Source organism: Pseudophryne corroboree, chromosome 11, assembly GCF_028390025.1.
Source record: "Pseudophryne corroboree isolate aPseCor3 chromosome 11, aPseCor3.hap2, whole genome shotgun sequence".
NCBI classification, from domain to species: Eukaryota; Metazoa; Chordata; class Amphibia; order Anura; family Myobatrachidae; genus Pseudophryne; species Pseudophryne corroboree.
In genome coordinates this window covers 316279288-316300988 of record NC_086454.1, presented here as the reverse complement: position 1 = coordinate 316300988, position 21701 = coordinate 316279288, and the positions used below count along the sequence as shown (strand labels likewise).

At 45.8% G+C, this 21701-nt stretch overlaps 1 long non-coding RNA gene across 4 annotated transcripts in view; it reads right to left on the bottom strand.

The window, feature by feature from the left end:
- Nucleotides 1-21701, bottom strand: part of LOC134969593 (uncharacterized) — a 640552-nt gene that overhangs the window by 54700 nt on the left and 564151 nt on the right. For 3 of the 4 annotated variants that reach the window (XR_010189504.1, XR_010189503.1, XR_010189502.1), the window contains one exon: nt 11501-13627. The exons of the other annotated variant lie outside the window; for it this stretch is intronic. This is a non-coding gene — a long non-coding RNA (uncharacterized LOC134969593). Of the gene's footprint in view, nt 1-11500; nt 13628-21701 lie in introns of those variants that run through there. 4 annotated transcript variants of the gene reach the window in all.

Genomic DNA, 21701 nt, shown 5'->3' with positions numbered 1-21701 from the left:
ATTTTGGATTGGAGAATAGTTAAAATCGGGGGGGGGGGAGATGTGTGATTGCTTATGTATCGTCCCCTTAAGTATCTGTGGGGCCAGGGGCTTTTCTGAATGCTCCTAAAATGTAATCTAAATAAGTATAAACATTTTACTATCAACGTATACACAACATACTGTATGAATCTGTAATGTTAAACCCAATACCAGTACTTGTGTGTCTGCAAATAATTTTCATATCAAGTGCTTACTAACCTCACTACCAGAGCCGGCCTTAGGCATAGGCAAACTAGGCAAATGCCTAGGGCATTTGGTATGCTTAGGGGCACCAGCAGCTTCTGCTGATTATAATGATATGCAGCATGCCTATATTCTGTGTGTGACTGCAGCTGTATCTGCATATGAAATGCTATGTTGCAGTGTCTTCCTGGAAATCACTGTAATATAGCATTTCGTATGCAGATACAGCCACAGTTGCACACAGAATATAGGCATGCTGCATACCATTTTAATCAGCAGAAGTTGCTTGTGCATCCTAGTCACATAGTAATGCAAATAAGATGCATGTTCATAAACAAATGGCGCCAGACGTTAGCAGAGCTGCCAGCTGACTCATGCCAGGCATCTCTTGCAGAACTAGCAGCGGTGCTAGGGGGCACCTTCCAAAATCTTGCCTAGGGCATCATATTGGTTAGGGCCAGCTCTGCTCACTACCCTGCTCAAAGTTGCTTTATTAGAAAGACAATACTATAGAGTAGGACTTCTACCATATTGGTACAGGAACGAGAAGCTGCTGTAGCACATTCAACCATGGACAACTCCCCCAAGTACCTGCACCAATCTGTGGGGGTGATTCAGAGCTGATCGTAGATGTGCGAAAAAACGCACACCTACGATCACATTTTCTAACATGCGGGGGAACGCAATGTTAGACACAACATGCCAGGCCAACTTCCACCCCCCCTCCCCGCACTTGTGCGAACGCAACGCCCAGCGGCGATGCTTTTGCACCTGTCGAGTAGCTCCATGCCTATGCAACCTAGCTGCGAAGGCAGGTGGCTTCCCGCCATGTTTTTGGCCACAGCGGCTGCACATGATGTCACGTAGCCACCGCGGCCCGCCTCGCAAACAGTCCGGACACGCCAGCGTTGACCAGACCTCGCCCCCTCCCCCCCCCCCCCCCCACCATCGCAACCCGCGACAGCTCCTGCCTGTCAATCAGGTACAGGCACTCACACCAGTCAGATGCGGCTTCTGCGCGTGCCCACACCTCACCGGACACCTGACTGCAAATGCTGCCGCTGCAGCGTTCCAGTCTGAATCACCCCCTATATTCCCATATGACTTGCTGTCATTCTGCGTGTTCTACAAGCCCTGCAAGGTTCCTCCGTCTATGTACTGAGCACGTTCTGAGGGCAGATTTAAAATGTCTGTTACCCATTCATCCAGAGCCACAATACTACTACATGTCCTATCTGGCACTACAACTCTCCTGACGAATGGACTGTACTTTCTGGAGTAAAGTTTCATAGCATTATATTATATAATATATTTTTTCTTTGCAGGAGATGTGGGACAGCTGTAACTTATTTGGAATATAGGAATGTCAACACGTTAATATGACACAGGGAGGGCAATGCATCCCTAATATTTTGTATAGACGTTTCAGAATGTGCCCTGACACAAGTGCAGTAAGAGCATTTTATAACAGCATCCATCATTTCACGTGGAGGTTTTTTTTCTTATGGTTTCATTCTCTTCTGTTTCACATTTAAAAATGTTTCACATTTTTTTGCGTTAAGACATATCAACACTTGCAAAGCAGAGGATTATATAAGCCAAACATGCAGGTATAGGATTTCCAAGGCTTGCGTTTGTGTAATGGTTACTAAACTAACACTAGGGAATGACTTCCCTTTTACAGAACCGTGCCGCGCACAGCAGTATCACGTATGGGACAGAGTAATCAATCCTCGCGACCTGACTTACTGCGCTTTCAGGCACATACCAGAGCAATGCAATACTATATCAGCCACGTATCGCTAATATCATTAACAATATTTATAGGGGATACTAACAGCAAAGATGAACAGCCCCAACATCAAAGAGATCCTTTAGCTCTAAAAGTGGGACAGCTGGAAGGAATAGGCAAAGGATTTATGTATTAACAGATTTATTAATCTATATAAATAACTAGTAATAATAATTACATAGCGCCTACTAATGCTGCATCACATTTAATCATTCCCACCAGACCCTGTTCTGCAATGTCTGATGTAGTTCTCACTCAATGAATGAGAAGCGGCCAATCAGGCCCCCTCATTACCAAACTGGACATACAGATGTGTCCTCATACATCTTTGCTGCAGTCACTCCAAACTGCCAATCTTGGCACGCCAGGTCGCTTGGGAATCTTCTAGCATATGACATCATTTTTGCTCCTTTTCTGCCAAAAACGCATCTTCGTCTCAACACAATGCAACTTGGATGCACGAGGAGACTGTGCAGATTATATACTGTATGTGTATATATATATATATATATATATATATATATATATATATATATAGCAACACAATTTTTGAGAGGCACTCCTCGGCTTTGTAAATAATTTCCACAGCTACAACTGCATGCTTTCAACGTTTCAGGAGCACTTTATTAGCACCTTTAACATAGAAACATAGAATGTGACGGCAGATAAGAACCACTTGGCCCATCTAGTCTGCCCCTTTTTTATTTTATCCTTTAGGCAATCTCAACCCTTTTTTAACCTTGATTCTTTGTAAGGATATTCATATGCCTGTCCCAAGCATGTTTAAATTGCCCTACAGTCTTAGCCTCTACCACCTCTGATGGGAGGCTATTCCACTTATCCACTACCCTTTCTGTGAAGTAATTTTTCCTTAAATTTCCCCTGAACCTCCCCCCCTCCAGTCTCAATGTATGCCCTCGAGTTCTAATACTTCTTTTCCTTTGAAGAATGTTTCCCTCCTGAACTTTGTTAAGACCCTTTATATATTTGAAAGTTTCTATCATGTCTCCCCTTTCCCTTCTCTCCTCCAAACTATACATGTTAAGATCTTTTAGCCTTTCCGGGTAAGTTTTGTGATGTAGGCCATGCACCATTACCTTTCATCAGGATCATCCTGACGAAAGGTGCTAATAAAGTGTACCTGAAACATTGAAAGCATGCAGTTGTAGCTGTGGAAATTGTGTTGTAGTACATTGTGCCCTAGAGGTTCGGAGGGGGCACCCAGGTACTATCTGTTACTGTTTTATGGAGTGCCGGTCAAAATTGCTGGATTATATATATATATATATATATATATATATACTGTATGTATATGTGAGTCTCTGAATCTGTATATGATGTGCTACAATGTAGCAGCTGCATCTTTTTTTCCCAATGCAAGTTCTGTTCTGCTCCGTATACAGACTCAGCCACACACAATAAATATAAAAGAGTCATATCACATTAATCAGCACAGTCTCCTCGTATAGCCTAGACACAATGCGTTGCACAAAAAGCAGATGCCTGACATTAGCAAAGTTGTGCGTTACCCAGCGGCTCATGCTGTGTGGCATATTGAGGCTGGATCATTGGCATTTCTATAATGGGTGCAGTGTGTGCGGTGCACACGGGCCCCTGAGTCCCAGGGGGGGGGGCCCACACTGCGCACACTGCACCCATTTCTCCTATACTTACCTTTCCGGAGTCCATCGCTGACTGTGTGTGGGCCCCCTCCTCACCCGTAGCCGTCACGCCGCTGCTAGCGCACTGACCGCTAGAGACCCTGGTCCAGTGCCAGAGTCTACAGCGCATGCGCAGGACTCCGAGAAAAAATGTAGCAGCGGCCATTTTTCGGAGTCCTGCGCATGCGCTGTAGACTCTGCCACTGTGCCAGAGTCTACAGCGCTCAGAGCGCTAGCAGCGGCATGACGGCTAAGAAAGAGGAGGGGGCTCACACTCGGAGTCTGCACACGGGTCCCCTCCTCTCTAGACAGCTCCGGTTCACACTGCCAACCATCTCAGTAGTTTCCTGGTAGGCACAAACATTTGCAGCACAATAAGCAAAGCCAGTGTGCTTTAAAAGCTTATCTTGTTTTGATGATTTGAAGACCCGTCTGTAGTCTGGATCCCATGAGCGTAGCTCACACTAGATCATCTCAATGGTTACAGCATGCATCATGGCTACTCCTTCCAGAAGACAGCAATGGTTTAACTCAGAGATGCTGGCTGTGATAAGACTCCAACACCCAGCGGAGTATTCTCTGCAGAGACCCAGCTATAAAGACAGCGCACTCAGGATCCACAGACGCAGACTTCATAACAGCCAGAGACTGCACAACAAGTGTTCCCTCTGTAATCTGCCAATTTATACAAGGAGGGTGCAGAGAAACTACCAGGTGATAAGTGAGGATGATGTTATATTGAGGACATTGGAAAGCAAAATAGTTCGTAATAAAAATGCCAAGTACGAAAATGGATTAGTTACAGCTTTATACTGCCCACGTAACTTTAGTGGTTCCATTTTTGTAAAAAAATTTTTTTGAAAGCTATTAAACGGATTATTATACTATATCAGTCGTTCCCAAACTTTTTTGAATCACATTGCCCTAGACTAGAGTGTCTTCTTCACGGCACCCCTACAGTAGGTCAAATGTGTCATATTGAGAAATTTAGAAAGAAACATTGGGGGTCATTCTGAGTTGATCGCTCGCTAGCTAGTTTTAGCAGCCGTGCAAACGCTATGCCGCCGCCCACTGGGGAGTGTATTTTAGCTTAGCAGAAGTGCGAACACGTGTGCAGCCGAGCTCTGCAAAAACAGTTTGTGCAGTGTCTGAGTAGCTCTGAACCTACTCAGCGCTTGCGATCACTTCAGCCTATTCGTGTCCGGATTTGACGTCATACACCCGCCCAGCGAACGCCCAGCCACGCCTCCGTTTTTTCAGAGGCTCCTGCGTTTTTGCAGACACTCCCTGAAAACGGTCAGTTGACACCCAGAAATGCCCCCTTCCTGTCAATCTTCTTGCGGCCGTCAGTGCGACTGAAAACTTCGCTAGAACCTGTGCACAACCACAACGGACTTTGTACCCTTACGACGCGTGTGCGCATTGCGGGCCATACGCATGCGCAGAAATGCCGATTTTTAGCCTGATCACTGCGCTGCAAACAACGGCAGCTAGCGATCAACCCGGAATGACCCCCCCATTAAATGAAGTAAATTGTGTCTATACAGTATGTCATCCTTAGGGTCAGTTATGTCGTGAGGGACAAGATTTGCTTCTGTTTGTCCATTTATTTGAGGATTGACAGCAGTCAGCACTGGTTTTGCCTTTTAAATTGACCATAAATAATTTGAAATCGGTCCTGGACCACCAATCCAAGGAACCCTTGCGAGTGTCCTGAGGCACGCCAGGCTGCCACGGCACACAGTTTGAGAACCTCTGTACTATACTGACATAGGGGGTAATTCAGACTTGATCGCTGGGCTGCGTTTTTTGCTGCCCTGCGATCAGATAGTCGCCGCATATAGTGGGCACTGTGGGGGCATTTCTGTATCTGGCACTGGGGGGGATTTCTGTATCTGGCACTGGGGGCATATCTGGCACTGGGGGGACATGTGTATCTGGCACTGGGGGCATTTCTGTATCTGGCACTGGGGGCATATCTGGCACTGGGATCATATCTGGCACTGGGGGGACATGCGTATCTGGCACTGGGGGCATTTCTGTATCTGGCACTGGGGGCATAACTGGCACTGGGGGGACATGTGTATCTGGCACTGGGGGCATATCTGGCACTGCAGGGACATGTGTATCTGGCACTGGGGGGCATTTCTGTATCTGGCACTGGGGGCATATCTGGCACGGGGGGCATCTCTATCTGGCACTGGAGGCATATCTGGCACTGTGGGGGCATTTCTGTATCTGGCACTGGGGGCATATCTTGCACTGCAGGGACATGTGTATCTGGCACTGGGGGCATCTCTGTATCTGGCACTGGGGGCATATCTGGCACTGGGGGCATATCTGGCACTGTGGGGGCATTTCTGTATCTGGCACTGGGGGCATATCTGGCACTGCAGGGACATGTGTATCTGGCACTGGGGGCATTTCTGTATCTGGCACGGGGGGCATATCTGGCACTGGGATCATATCTGGCACTGGGGGGACATGCGTATCTGGCACTGGGGGCATTTCTGTATCTGGCACTGGGGGCATATCTGGCACTGGGGGGACATGTGTATCTGGCACTGGGGGCATATCTGGCACTGCAGGGACATGTGTATCTGGCACTGGGGGGCATTTCTGTATCTGGCACTGGGGGCATATCTGGCACGGGGGGCATCTCTATCTGGCACTGGAGGCATATCTGGCACTGTGGGGGCATTTCTGTATCTGGCACTGGGGGCATATCTTGCACTGCAGGGACATGTGTATCTGGCACTGGGGGCATCTCTGTATCTGGCACTGGGGGCATATCTGGCACTGGGGGCATATCTGGCACTGTGGGGGCATTTCTGTATCTGGCACTGGGGGCATATCTGGCACTGCAGGGACATGTGTATCTGGCACTGGGGGGCATTTCTGTATCTGGCACTGGGTGCATATCTGGCACTGGGGGCATCTCTATCTGGCACTGGAGGCATATCTGGCACTGTGGGGGCATTTCTGTATCTGGCACTGGGGGCATATCTGGCACTGGGGGGACATGTGTATCTGGCACTGGGGGAATTTCTGTATCTGGCACTGGGGGCATATCTGGCACTGGGGGCATATCTGGCACTGGGGGGACATGCGTATCTGGCACTGGGGGCATTTGTGTATCTGGCACTGGGGGCATATCTGGCACTGGGGGCAATGTAAATCTGACACAGTGGGGGCATTTGTGTATCTGGCATTGGGGGAAATGTATATCTGACACAGTGGGGGCATTTGTGTATCTGGCACTGTGAGGCAATGTATATCTGGCACTCAGGGGGCATTTGTGTATCTGGCATTGTGGGGCAATGTGTATCTGGCACTGTGAGGCAATGTATATCTGGCACTCTGGGGGCATTTGTGTATCTGGCACAGTGAGGCAATGTGTATCTGGCACTGTGGGGCAATGTATATCTGGCACTGTGGGGCAACGTGTATCTGGCACTATTGGGGTCATATGTGTATTTGCCCCTCCCCCCATATGTGTACCACGCATTTGGCCACACCCATTTTTGGCGTGTTCAGAGAAGGCTGCCTTGGAAATTGGTTCGCAAAGGTTCCAGTGTTCTTGCTGTTTCCTTGCACCTGCATTTTGGCATACAACAGACTGGCGTGGCTGGGGAGATTGATTGTGGTTGGGTGGACTGGAAAAAAGATGCTAATTTTCTCAAAATTTTCATGACTTGTTATTGGCGAAATTGATATTAGCGGAGAACAACAAGGAGAGGCTGGTGCACTACTTCTTTGTATTTGTCTGCACTGATCAGCAATGTAAGCAAAATATTCAATACACTAATGAAGCGCATCTGCTTTGCAACTTATCTCCCCAAGCTGATTTTTTTATACAGCTTGGAAGATCAAAAATGCAGTCAGGCCCTAGGTAATATGATGATTTAATAAAGAAGTGTAGTTTGCGATTATACATAATTGTGCATCTACAACCTAAGACTGTTTGGTACGGGACATAAAAGGTGCACACACAAATTTCTAACAACCACAAATGCCCTTTTTAAGCCACGTCCGGCACACTGGTAAATGATGCCAGCTTCAAAACTCATGTACATATTTAAAAAGTAATATGTATTCATTTAGTGGACCTCTATCATGATTTTATATATGACTTTTTGCATTAATGTGTTGGTGTGCAATAAATTTAGCCTTTAGATGGGTAAGGGTTTATGTTGGTATTCAGAGCAGGAGCCAACACTGTACATTATGCAGTTTCCCGGAAGCATCTGGCAGCCGCGCAGCCCACATTTACATGTGTCCCTAAGAAGAGTGGCTGCTATGTCTGCTGGAAGTTCAGCTTCGGGCACATATACATATGGAGAGCTGCAGATCTCTTGCCTTCTAAATCATTTTTTATTTTTCAAAGTGTCACTGACAAATACTGTAATAGGGAAAAAAATATTCAATGCCAACCAAAGCTCTAAATCCTGGTGTAACTAACGTAGGAGGCCTCTGTATAAAGACGGTCATATTAGAATAATTGTGCTCCTCTGGCTCACAGCTTCAGTGAGTCCCGCAGATTCACTAACTGAAAACACAAGGAAAGGAAACCAAACAGGACATTTGTCATTAAATATTCAGATATTTTGTAGCATTTTAAGTCATGCCATCAAATGTACAGAGGTCAGTACTGTATTACCCAACATTGTGACTAAAAGTGAATAGGATACTGAACATTTAGGGGGTCATTCAGACCCCAACGCAGCCACGCGTCTGTATACAGCGGCTGCATTCGGGTGGTCTGCACATGCATACTGGCTGCAGTGCATATGCGTGACCTTGCACATTGCGGCCGCAACCCAGAAGGATGCGGCCGTAGTGTTATTGCCAACAGCGGGTGTTCGTGGGACGGTGATGTGGCGTTGGGGGGTGTGGGAGTGACAGCCGAATGGGGGAGGGCTGGGAGCGTTTTCGTGGGGCAGCTGCATGCCGCTCCGATTAGAAAAAAATCGATGCGGCCACAATGTAGTTGCAGAAGCATCTGGAGGTGGCCCATCACATATGCTGGGCGGCCTTGCCCTGTGCTGGGCGGCCGCCAGTATATGAGGGGATGGATGAGATCTGCATCCATCTCTGTATAAGGTCTTTAGTGATACAACCAATGAGGGTTGTGCTGAATCTAAATTTCCAGACAGCGTTCAGCATGTGGGCGAAATTGAAAAGTGATAAAATTGAATAAGTGATATTGGGGGGTATTCAATTAGGTCCGGTAATCTCAGAGATATTGTATTCGCCCCCCTGCCTATTCAGTTGAGGCCCGTTTTCACCCATTTTTAAGGCATTTCACCCATGCCTTTTCACCTTTTTTTTTTTCCCAGTGAAAAGGCATTGGCGAAAAATGCCTCAAAATCGGCGAAAACAGCCTACGTTTTCACCAGCGCAGGTGAGAAAACATGCGGATTTACCTATCCACATGTTTCTGCTCCTGCTGAATTTTTTGCCTATGCAAAAAAGCAGCCCTGCTATTGAATAGGGCGAATCCCCATTCAATCTAAAAATTGAGAAATGTAAAGATTTTTTTGCCTAGGAGAAAACAACGGACCTAATTTAATACCACCATTATCCAACTACTTCAGTCTCTTAAACTTCATTTGCACAGTGGTAGCACCAGCTCAGGGTACAATAGATCACAATATGTAGGAAGCTTCTTAAGTTGTATAGAACAGTTTATAGGGAAGTAGCTGGGAGAATGGGATAAAGTACTTCAGCAACAACAGATCTGTGCAACAGTTGCGGTTTATGAGAAGATAATTCTATTCCTGTACCATAACCACCTGGTAAACTAAGTAGTAATGTAATGTACTTTATACTCCATATATCAGTTTTGCACTCATTTTAGCACACTTCACTCTCAAATTAATATCTGATCAATATATGGTGTAATGGTTAGCATTAATGAGGCCATGGGTTCAATTCCCGCCACGGCCCTAACTGTGTGGAGTTTGTATATTCTCCCTGTGCCTGTGTGGGATTCCTCCCACACTCCAAAAATATACTGGTAGGTTAATTGGCTTCCGACAAAGATGAACCTTAGTGTGTAAGTGTGTGTGTACATTGACAGACTAGATTGGTCAAGTGGTTCTTATTCTACATTTGTATATAATATACAACAATTTCATACATAGCTATAAGAGGAAGGACACCTAGAACCGTTATAAAAGTGCTGCTTTATCATTCAGGCACAGTGACCTGAGCAGAGGTCCCATCCGAGGCCAACACACAAAACTCTGGGGCAGATGTATTAAGCCTGGAAAAGTGATAAATCAGTGATCATGACTGGGACATAGCTATACCAGGATACAATTTATTTAGGAAGGATAGAATAGGAAGAATAGGAGGAGGGGTAGCAATGTATGTGAAAAAAAAGCATAAATGCTACTTTAATACAAAATATTGAAGACAAAACTGAGGCCCTTTGGTTCACCATAGAAACCGGGGAGAAGGATGTTATTCGCATTGGAGTGATCTATAGACCACCAGGCCAGGGGCAGGATTTGGACAGGAACCTATTGTTGGACATCACTAAAATGGCTTTAAAGGGAGAAGTCATAATCATGGGAGACTTTAATTTACCTGATGTAAATTGGGAGGGGTCTTTTGCAAGTTCAGCTACAAGTGGCAAATTTCTACATAACTTACAGGGAGCATCTCTCAAGAAATTGGTGATGGAGCCCACTCGCAAAGATTCAATATTAGATTTAATTCTTACAAATGGTGATAGGATATCCGACATATATGTGGGTGAGCACCTGGGATCCAGTGATCATCAAGCAATATGGTTTAGTATAAAGACAGGATCCAACTCCTGTCACACAAAAACAAAGGTGTTGGATTTTAGAAATGCTGATTTTGCAAAAATGGGGAGATGTTTAAGTGATTCATTGGCGGACTGGTGGAACTTGGAAGGAGTGCAGAAGAGGTGGGAAAAACTGAAAAGTGAAATACTAAGTGCAACTGATCTTTGTATCAAAAGGGTTAGGAAAAGCACCAGGAAAAGGAAGCCAGTGTGGTTCACAAAAGAAGTATCAACTAGTGTGAAAGCAAAAAAGATGACTTTTAGGAAATACAAACAGACTCAAAATAATAATGACAGAGGTGTATCTTGACAGACGGAAGGATGCTAAGAAAGTGATCAGACGTGCAAAGGCAGAAGCTGAGGAAAAAATGGACCAGTCAGTAGATAAAGGGGGCAAAACTTTTTTTAAGTATATAAGTGAAAGGAGAAAATCAAATGGAGGAATAATAAGACTTAAGACAGAGAGTGAGCATTTGGTGGAGGGTGACAAGGCAATAGCAGATCACCAAAATAATTATTTTTGCTCAGTATTTACTACAGAAGAAGGGATGGGGCCACAGTTAAGTTGCAAGGACATTCATAAAAATAAGGTAGTTGAAAGTACATTTACAGAGGAGAAGGTACTAACAGAACTTTCACAACTAAAAGTGGATAAATCAATGGGACCAGATGGGATACACCCAAGGATACTCAAAGAGCTAAAAGATGTGCTGGTTACACCGTTAACAGAATTATTTAACCAGTCACTAAATACAGGTGCTATTCCAGAGGACTGGAAAAGAGCAAATGTAGTTCCACTGCACAAAAGTGGAAGCAAGGAAGAAGCAAGTAACTACAGACCAGTAAGCCTTACATCAGTAGTGGGGAAAGTAATGGAAAAACTATTAAAAGAAAGAGTTGTGGAATATCTTAAATCAAACCACTTACAGGATCCAAAACAGCATGGATTTACTGGTGGTAGATCATGCCAAACAAATCTTATTGACTTTTTTGACTCTGTGACAAAAATAATAGATCAAGGGGGAGCTGTAGATGTAGCATATCTAGACTTTAGTAAGGCATTTGACACTGTCCCACATCGCAGACTGCTAAATAAACTTGAAAGCGTGGGGGTGGATTATAAAACAGTTAAATGGATAAGAACCTGGTTGCAGGATAGGAAACAGACAGTTGTAGTTAATGGAGTGCACTCTATGGAGGGAAATGTTACCAGTGGAGTACCCCAGGGATCTGTACTTGGTCCAGTTCTCTTTAATATCTTTGTTGGTGACATTGCAGATGGTATTGAAGGGAAGGTATGCCTTTTTGCAGATGATACAAAGATATGCAACAGGGTAGACACACCGGGAGGGGTAAAACAAATGATTGATGACCTAGGTAGGCTTGAGAAATGGTCAAGAACGTGGCAACTACAGTTTAATGCTAAAAAATGCAAAATCATGCACTTGGGTCTCAAAAACCCAAAGGCTAAATATAGTATCAAGGGTACTATAATGGAAACTACTGAGGAGGAAAGGGATTTAGGAGTCACTATTTCAAGTGACTTGAAGGCAGGAAAGCAATGCAACAAAGCAATGAGAAAGGCAAGTCAGATGCTTGGTTGCATAAGGAGAGGAATCAGTAGTAGGAAAAAAGAAGTGATAATGCCACTGTATAGGTCATTGGTGCGGCCCCATCTGGAATACTGTGTCCAGTTCTGGAGACCATATCTCCAGAAGGATATAAATACATTAGAGAGTGTACAAAGAAGGGCAACTAAAATGGTGCATGGCCTACATCACAAAACGTACTCGGAAAGGCTAAAAGATCTTAACATGTATAGTTTGGAGGAGAGAAGGGAAAGGGGGGACATGATAGAAACTTTCAAATATATCAAAGGTCTTAACAAAGTTCAGGAGGGAAACATTCTTCAAAGGAAGAGAAATATTAGAACTCGAGGACATACACTGAAACTGGAGGGGGGGAGGTTCAGGGGAAATTTAAGGAAAAATTACTTCACAGAAAGGGTAGTGGATAAGTGGAATAGTCTCCCATCAGAGGTGGTAGAGGCTAAGACTGTAGAGCAATTTAAACATGCTTGGGATAGGCATATGAATATCCTTACAAAGAATTAAGGTTCAAAAAGGGTTGAGATTACCTAAAGGATAAAAAAAAAGGGGCAGACTAGATGGGCCAAGTGGTTCTTATCTGCCGTCAAATTCTATGTTTCTATGTATGAATGCAAGGTAATAACGCACCAGCCAGTCGGCTCCTAGCTGGCAATTTACATATCGGAGCTGATTGGCTGGTGCGTTATCACCTTGCACTTATCACTGGTTTATCACTTCTCCAGGCTTAATACATCTGCCCCACTATATTTGGTTGCCATAAAGGGTGTAGTATGTTATGACGGCGGCCGGGATCCCGAAACCGCCAGCATGCCGGCAGCTGGGCGAGTGCAAATGAGCCCCATGCTGCGGGCACAGTGGCGCGCTACACGCTATTTATTCTCCCTCTAGGGGGTTCGTGTACCCCCAAGAGGGAGAATAGTTGTCGGTATGCCTGGTGTCGGGATACCGGCGCCGGTATACTGAGCGCCGGGTTCCCAACAGCCGGCATACTGAATACCACCCGTCATAAAGGCATGAGGGAATAATGCAGAACAAACCAGAGGGACATAGCAATGCATTTGTTGCTGCAGAAAAAATACATAACCATTGTTTAAAAGGCACAAGTAAAAATTAAACTGTAAGTTCCTGTACTTATGTAGCTTAGCAGTACTGCTATCAGTGCACTGCAGGCAGGATACCAAAAGCAGAAGCTCGCAGAGGTCAGTCTGAAATACAGCAAGCTCACACTCATGCTGTAAACATATTGACACCAAATAAAAAATGATGTCAGCACGGTGTATTTCCAGCTCGCAGAAAGGCTGCACTAGAATGGCGGCTGATCACGTGCGGCCCAGCGGCTGACAGACAGATGCTGCTCAGAGGCCATGACCTGCAGTAAAAGTAGAATAGGATATTGCAGCTTGGAGACTTCCGCTTCCAATGGAATGACAAGGACTTCTCTCTCCAATTTACATCCAAAGGACTATAAACCAAACTCAGATGTCCAGCACTAGGAGGAAGATGCAGCTAATGCCTTTCCCACCTGTAAGAGCAGAGAGCAGATCTTCAATTTAGTCATTCTAACCCTGTTATCCAATGATCAAAGGCATGCTGCCATCAAATGGTCTATCATTCATACATCCGTGTTATCAATTAGGATGGAAAAATTGTCACGATTTCTCTAGATAAAATTATTTTTGTTCACAACATTTTTTACTGTGGTAATCCTGCGACAAACCTCCCAACATTGCAGAGCTGCACGGTATCTCCGATACTCGTCACTCTCACCCTTACTCATCACTTGTATGGGGGAGCTGCGATTCTGTGCACCAATGGTAACAAGAACACCATCTAACATTGGGGGTCATTCCGACCCGATCACTCGCTGCAGTTTATCGCAGCGCAGCGATCGGGTCAGAACTGTGCATGCGCCGCCGCCGCACTGCCGGACGGCCGAAGTCCGTCGTTCCCTAGTGATCGCCTCTGCCTGACTGACAGGCAGAGGCGGTCGCTGGGCGGGAGGGGCCGGCACGGCGGCGTTTGGCCGCCGTTATGGGGGCGCGGTCTGGCCAAGGCAGGCGTGGCAGGGCCGTGTGGGGGGGCGGGCTGCAGCGGCTGCGTAACGTCACACACAGCCGCTGCAACCAGGGGCAGCGACGATCAACTCCCAGCCAGCCGCAGGCCGGGAGTTACTCCACAAGTACAAAAGTATCGCCGCTTTTGTACTTGTGCGCGGGGTGGGGGACAGACATGCGGGGCGGGCTAGCCCTGTGCTGGGCGTCCCCCCGCATGTCAGGGAAGATGATCGTAGCTGTGCTAAATTTAGCACAGCTACGGTCAACTCGGAATGACCCCCATTCTACTAGGAACCTGTACCACGGGAATACGAGTCCAAAAGGTACCTCAGTGACGTCAGTTGCTATTCTCCTGAATATCTGATCAGCCCACAAAATATCCGCGACCGCAGTGGTGACGGGTACAGTTTTGGGTCTTGTGACTATACTGGAAAACAATTGCTGGCTGTACGATCAATATTTGGCTGGAAGGTTTTTATTCTATTTCTAATTACATTATGGGAAACATTTGGACTAGGTGATGTGGATTCCGAGGCGTCTCAGAAGTTGATGCATCAAGCAGTTAAAAAGAGTGGACCTGTGGAAAAGCTGCGCGTGTTTGAAAAGAGGGCATGGACAGTCGGGGGCCCTGGCCCCAATGGCTTCACTCTTGGAGGCATACCCAGCACTTACGGAGGTGCTGGGCTTCCCCCAAGCTCTCCGCTCAATTAACCGGCAGTAATCGCTACACCGTAACTTTTCCCACCCATGCGACACTGCGGCTCGTGGGTGGCGATGGCACCAGGCAGGCTGCTTTACTAGGGCACCACGATCAGGGCATGGAGCATTTTGCAACTTTAAAATCGGGCATGGCGCGACACCCTGCTGAAACAGCCTTGCGTGAACAGTAGTCACATATAGAAATTTTGTTTAAAACATTCAATTTAAAGAACTATCCCAGTTTCTTCCTGAATGCCCCCAGCAATCTCCTCCTCGTTGAACTGTTTAGCATTGATCCTCCCTGTTACCGTAGAGACTGCTCAGAGATCATGGGGTATATTTATCAATAATTGTCACTAACTAGCAATTTGCACTGCTGCTTATCACATCCATAATGATTTTATCAGAGCTGCAACTCAATTTGGGAGTGTTGTGGCGTTATCCGGTGATGAAGAGCAAAGCATGAGACCTGTGGGTACGGTGATAGGCAATGCAAACAGGAGAGCACAGGAGACATTTCTCCGGTGTTAGCCTTTTGCTAAATTCAAAAAAAGGTTAAAAATATATATATATTATTTTTGCCTGCCAACAGAAACTACTTACCTGACATGTTTCTGCTGCCCCTCAAACTGCCTAGGTGTCATCCTTTGTTTCCCACATCCTCTCTCACTACCTGCTCCCATTCCCCATAACAGGACTTTTCTCAGGCTGCAGCCATCTGTGGGGTTCCGTCCTTTGTACAACTCTTTCCTTAGCCTCAAGTGTTCCCTGAAAACTCACCTCTATGGTTATTAAAAATCCAGATCCACCTTTATAATCTCCCAAAATATAATCTACCTCATCACCTATTCTCTTCCTACTGTATGTGCCAGCTACTGGCCCTCAAATCCAGCGGGATACGGTCGTCAGGTCGACGCAGCTTAGGTCGACAGGCATTAGCTCGACATGTACTAGGTCGACAGGTCAAAAGGTCGACATTAGTTTTTCACCTTTTTCCCCATTTTTTGGATCTTTTTATACTTAACAATCCACGTGGACTACGATTGGAACGGTAACCTGACACGGTGCACTAATTGGGGTTCCTCATCACTTTACAAAGAAAACAACACCAAAAAAAGGTTAAAAAAAAACAACAAAAAACCATGTCGACATTTTGACCTGTCGACCTAATGACCCTGTCGACCTATTGTCCCTGTCGACCTAATGCATGTCGACCTTCCATGATCGACCTAAGTTGTGTCTACCCAACGACCCATACCCAATCCAGCAGTGTGACTGCATCATACAGCCCTACTGATGCAATCTGGTTGGCTCAGATCTCAGTCTTATGGCGCATACCCTCGTATACAGTAGCGGATCTTGCCACGGGCAAGCAGGACTTTTGCCCGGGGTCGCTGCCTTCCGGAGGGTGCTGGCGCCATACGGAGGGCGCCGCACCATGGCAAGATCCGCTACTGCTGTGCCCTCCGCTGCCAGCTGTGTCCCCCGGCTGTGTCCCCCTGTGAAGGGAACTAGACGCTACGCGTATAGTTTCCCTTCGTGGAGAGGACCTTTTGCTGTGCGGTGCGCGATGACGTCATTGCGCACCGCTCAGCATTTAAGCGGCGCTACTACTGTACAGGGGGCGTAACTGACCACGCCCCCTGTATTAAGCCACGCCCCCATTTCCTGCCCGGGGCGCAGAGAGGGCTCAAACCGGCCCTGCTCGTATAGCAAACTGAATAGAAGGTGTGCAATCCAACCCCCTCCCACCCTCACCACTCTTCCCCCCCCCCCCCCCCCCCCATAAATGAGATATAAGAAGGAAGGTAAGCTTGCAGGCAGGGCCTTCTGTTCATGTTAGTACTGAGGTTTGTTTTATTACGGTGTTTGTTAGGAATTGTATAGCTCTCTAAGTAATATACAGACACTACATACATTACATTAATAACTGCAATAATACAACAGGAAAACCCTAAATGTTTATGTAGTCCGATTCCTAGAAAACATCATACGATTATTATTATTAGAATATTCTGATAGTATATTGAGCAAAGTGATGCACATACAGTAGCAATTATCATTATGCAAGCGACCATTACCCCATGTAAATCTGAAATGGAAATTATATGAATTAAGAGGAATAACACATGACTCTTATTTTACAAGACAATTTCAGATTTTAAAGACATAAATTGCTTGGAGAAAATATCGCTATTGATTAGACCTTCCTGGGGAAATCTAATCGCTCTCATCACATTTCTACTAATCATAAAATGAATGTTCCATCTGCATCTAATACCAGAGGACGACGTACAGAGGAAGCGGAGACTGTAGTGCAGGGCTAATACATTTAACCCACTATAATCGAGGCTGAAATTTTACAAAGACAGGTTATACTGGAACTTGTAGTTCCACAACAAATGGAAAACAGACTGGTGTGTAAATGCGGTTTCCGAGACTTGCAGCTTTATTTCAGATCCAGTGAAGGGATAAATTCGCCGCAGTCCTTTACGGCGGCTAATAAAATTCCGCCTTTATATCTTGATTTTCTGAATACGCTTTTTAAACGGTCTCATAGCAAAGTAAATGTATATTAATAAATTATTTTGGAACAGAAAATGGCAAAATAACAACCAAAAAAAGTAAAACAGTCTAAAGTCAAAACCAGAGCAATCACTAATACGGGGACAGAAAAGTAACGTTACATATAACAGAACCAGGACCTTTACAGCAAAGCAGCTCAGGGCCATATACTGTATGTGTGTGTGTCAAACCTGCGTGACATGACTGTGCATTGGCACTAGCTCTTATATCGGGGTGGTCTTCAGTTTGCCGGCTGTCGGGATCCCGGCGCACAGTATACCGGCGCCGGAATCCCGACAGCCGGCATACCGACACTTTTTCTCCCTCTTGGAGGTCCACGACCCCCCTGGAGGGAGAATAAATAGCGCGCCACTGAGCCCGCAAGGGGCTCTTTTGCGCTCGCCACGCTGTCGGTATGCCGTCGGTCGGGATCCCCGGCGCCAGGAGCCCAGCCGTCGGCATACCATACTACACCCCTTATATTGGCCCCTCACTCCACATAAACATGGTATATACAGCCTTTAAACATTAGAGGACTTTGCCATTTACAAGTTAGATACTCCAGGGCGAGTCAGTCACGAAAAAAATCCTAGGACACCAACAAGTTTTTACTTTCTAAACTCTGGGGCAGATGTATTAAGCCTGGAGTGATAAGTGCAAGGTGATAACGCATCAGCCAATCGTCTCCTGTCATTTTTTAAACCTATCACAATTGACTGGTGCACTTATCACTTTTTTTTTTATCACTGCTTCATCACTTCTCCAGGTTTAATACATCTGCCACTTTATTAGAAAAATGAGATTCAGTCTGATTGGATGATGCGGGAAAACACCACAGGTGATTAAAGGATAGACTTTTTAATGAATTAGATTTGCTAACGATCATGCTTTATGTCCATCTTGCCATGTGTTGTGCAGAGAGGTAGAAGGTGATTTCTCCACCATGTACCGCTGTGCATGCCTGCAGACCTGGTATTCGCACAGATTCCCTGTATGGCTGATTTACTGTGGTCTAACCATTCACGGGTAATAAACGCCGCACAGGGGGAGAAAGAACATAAGGAGGCATCGTCGTCGCTGAGTCAGTACAGAGATTATACGACATTTGGGGGAAATGGTACAACACAGGCATTATGTAAGAGGATTCTTCAGATTCAGCAACCATTTATCTATTATGTTACAACAGTATGCCTCTCACTTTTATACTACGCAAACAGAATACAGGCCCAGATTTATCAAGCCTTGGAGAGTGATAACTAGCACGGTGATAAAGTACCAACCAACCAGCTCCTGTCATTTTTCAAACACAGCCTGTGACATGGAAGTTAGGAGCTGATTGGCTGGAACTTTATCACCGTGATATTGATCACTCAATGGGGGGGCCAAAGTATTATTGGGAGATGATTAAAGCAAAATAACAAACAAGAGTGTAAATCATCAAATGCAATAGGAGAAGCAGAGTATTAGTAGTAGGATACAACGTTTCCAGCACTTAGGGGTGTATTCAATTATTGTCGGAAACGGCTGTCTAGTAGGAAAAACGTCAGTTTCCGTCAGGTTTAGGTTGAAAGTTGAAAGTGGTTCCGACCTATTCAATGTGACCCCTTTTTTCCGACAAGTTGGAATGCACGCGGATTGGCAGCTTAAGCCGATCTAAGTGGCATACACAGAAACACCATGGTGTATCGGAGATAAATGGCTACTTTAAGCATTAATAGAACTCGCCCAATATGTAGCTCATAACAAACGTAACACATCTACCCTCTCACCCAAATCAGAATAATGGTGGAAAAATTGCAATTTCATCTTCTTAGGCATTTTATGACTAATCTATGCAGTAAACGGTTTTATGGTGTGGAAAGAATCCTATATATTTTTACTGCATACTTTACATGTTTTCCTATTATGTGCTGAAAATGCTGCATGTCATATACGACAGAGCTATTGGGGTCTAGGGAGATTTTACAGCGGCTCTCATATAGATTTCTCTCCTATAACAAAAATGCTCGGCAGCCTCTTGGTTCTGTTCTACAAATAACATGATTGGCTGATGCACATTTAAAACCCACAGACCTTTAAATAGCAAAAGAGAACACGTGGCATCAAACACAGTGACACCTCAGGTTATGGCCGCCATGTCTAAATTAACGCTTTTGTAAAGACTGTTTTTGTTACCCGAACTCAATCCTAACTATGAAGCTTTGGCCTCTAGTGCACTTCTGCCCTTTCCCAGTATGAGAAAGACTCTGTGACTCTGTATAACAGTAACTAATGGGACAGCCAGGGCTGCCATCAGAAATTGCGTGGCCCGGGACTGACAAAATAGGCAGCCCCCCTCCAGTGTGGAGGAGTCAGCTTTAGAATTGCACCAGTTAACGCGTGTGTGTGTGTGTGTGTGTGTGTGTGTGTGTGTATTATATACACACACATGCGTGCATACATACATACCAGGGACGTGCAGTCAGGGGAGGCAGTGCCTCCCCTGTCATAAACATTAAAATAATATAAAGAAAATACTTATGACACATATTATGTGTCATAAGTATATGCATTAGGCTTTATATTATTTGAATGATTCTTTTAGTTTAAAATAATCATTTTAAGTGAGTTTAGGAGGCACCGCTGTCGGTGCCTCCCGCTGTCATCGCAACGAGCAGGAAGCGGGTAGGCGGTACTAAGAACTGGGCAGTAAAAGCCCCTGAAAAAATGCATCTGAAGCGGCACTTTGTGGAAGTGCCGCTTTGACAGGGGAGTGGCAGGGGCGTGCTTTCAACCCATAGCATGCCCCTGTAGCTAAGAGTGAGCAGCAGCGGTGGAGCGGGCGGCTGGCCCTGTCAGGCCGGAGTCAGCAGAGCGGGAGGGGATCTGTCCCGGAGCCTAAGCCTCTGTCCTGCCAGTGGAAGGAGTGTGAGGCGCGCCTTACCCTTGTCCCGCCGCCCCTACTCAGCCCCTGATACCATCGTCGCGCAGCCGAGGAGAGTGTCTGGATCGTGGCCCCCCAAGGCGAGTAAAACACACACACACACACACACACACACATACACACTAAAAAATAAAAAAAGCTGCCGTAATGAGTAAAAGAGGGGGACGCTGTCTGCCGTAATGTGTAAAAAAGGGGGACTGTCTGCTGTAATGTGTAAAAAAGGGGGACTGTCTGCCGTAATGTGTAAAAAAGGGGGACTGTCTGCCGTAATGTGTAAAAAGGGGGACGCTGTCTGCCGTAATGTGTAAAAAGGGGACGCTGTCTGCCGTAATGTGTAAAAAGGGGACGCTATCTGCCGTAATGTGTAAAAAGGGGACGCTATCTGCCGTAATGTGTAAAAAAGGGGGACTGTCTGCCGTAATGTGTAAAAAAGGGGGACTGTCTGCCTGAATGTGTTAAAAGGGGGACGCTGTCTGCCGTAATGTGTAAAATAGGGCACACTGTCTGCCGTAATGTGTAAAAAAGGGGATGCTGTCTGCCGTAATGTGTAAAATAGGGCACACTGTCTGCCGTAATGTGTAAAAAAAGGGGGACTGTCTGCGTAATGAATAAAAGAGGGGGGACGCTGTCTGCCGTAATGTCTAAAAAGGGACGCTGTCTGCCGTAATGTGTAAAAAGGGGGACGCTGTCTGCCGTAATGTGCAAAAAAGGGACGCTGTCTGCCGTAATGTGTAAAAAAGGGGGACTGTCTGCCGTAATGAGTAAGAGGGAGACGCTGTATGCCGTAATGTCTAAAAAAAGGGGGACTGTCTGCCGTAATGTGTAAAAAGGGGATGCTGTCTGCCGTAATGTGTAAAAAGGGGAACGCTGTCTGCCGTAATGTGTAAAAAGGGGACGCTGTCTGCCGTAATGTGTAAAAAGGGGGACTGTCTCCTGTAATGTGTAAAAAGAAGGACCTAACTCTGATCCCAAATCCCCCAACTATTTCAACTCAAGGGCTACCTAAAACACATATTTTAAAAAAAATATGTAAATGTAAATAGAAAAATAGAAGTAGACAGGCACTGTCAGCCTACTTCCATGACATCACAAGTGGCGGTAAGGTCCATCGCCGGACTTTGCGGATCATTATGGCTGCAGTGCCTCACCAGCCAATGACCTCACCGCACGCCACTGATACATACATACATGTGCCGCTGTCAGGAGGGCCCGGGATGCTGATGCCGCTGCCTGCCCGCCTCCATCCCTGCTGTTCTGCTGCTCTCCTCCGTCCTCCTGCAGCTGTATTGAAAACGTCCCTCCCAAAATGGCCACCGCCTCAGAGGAGACAGTTATTCAAGATACTAGAGGGCTCC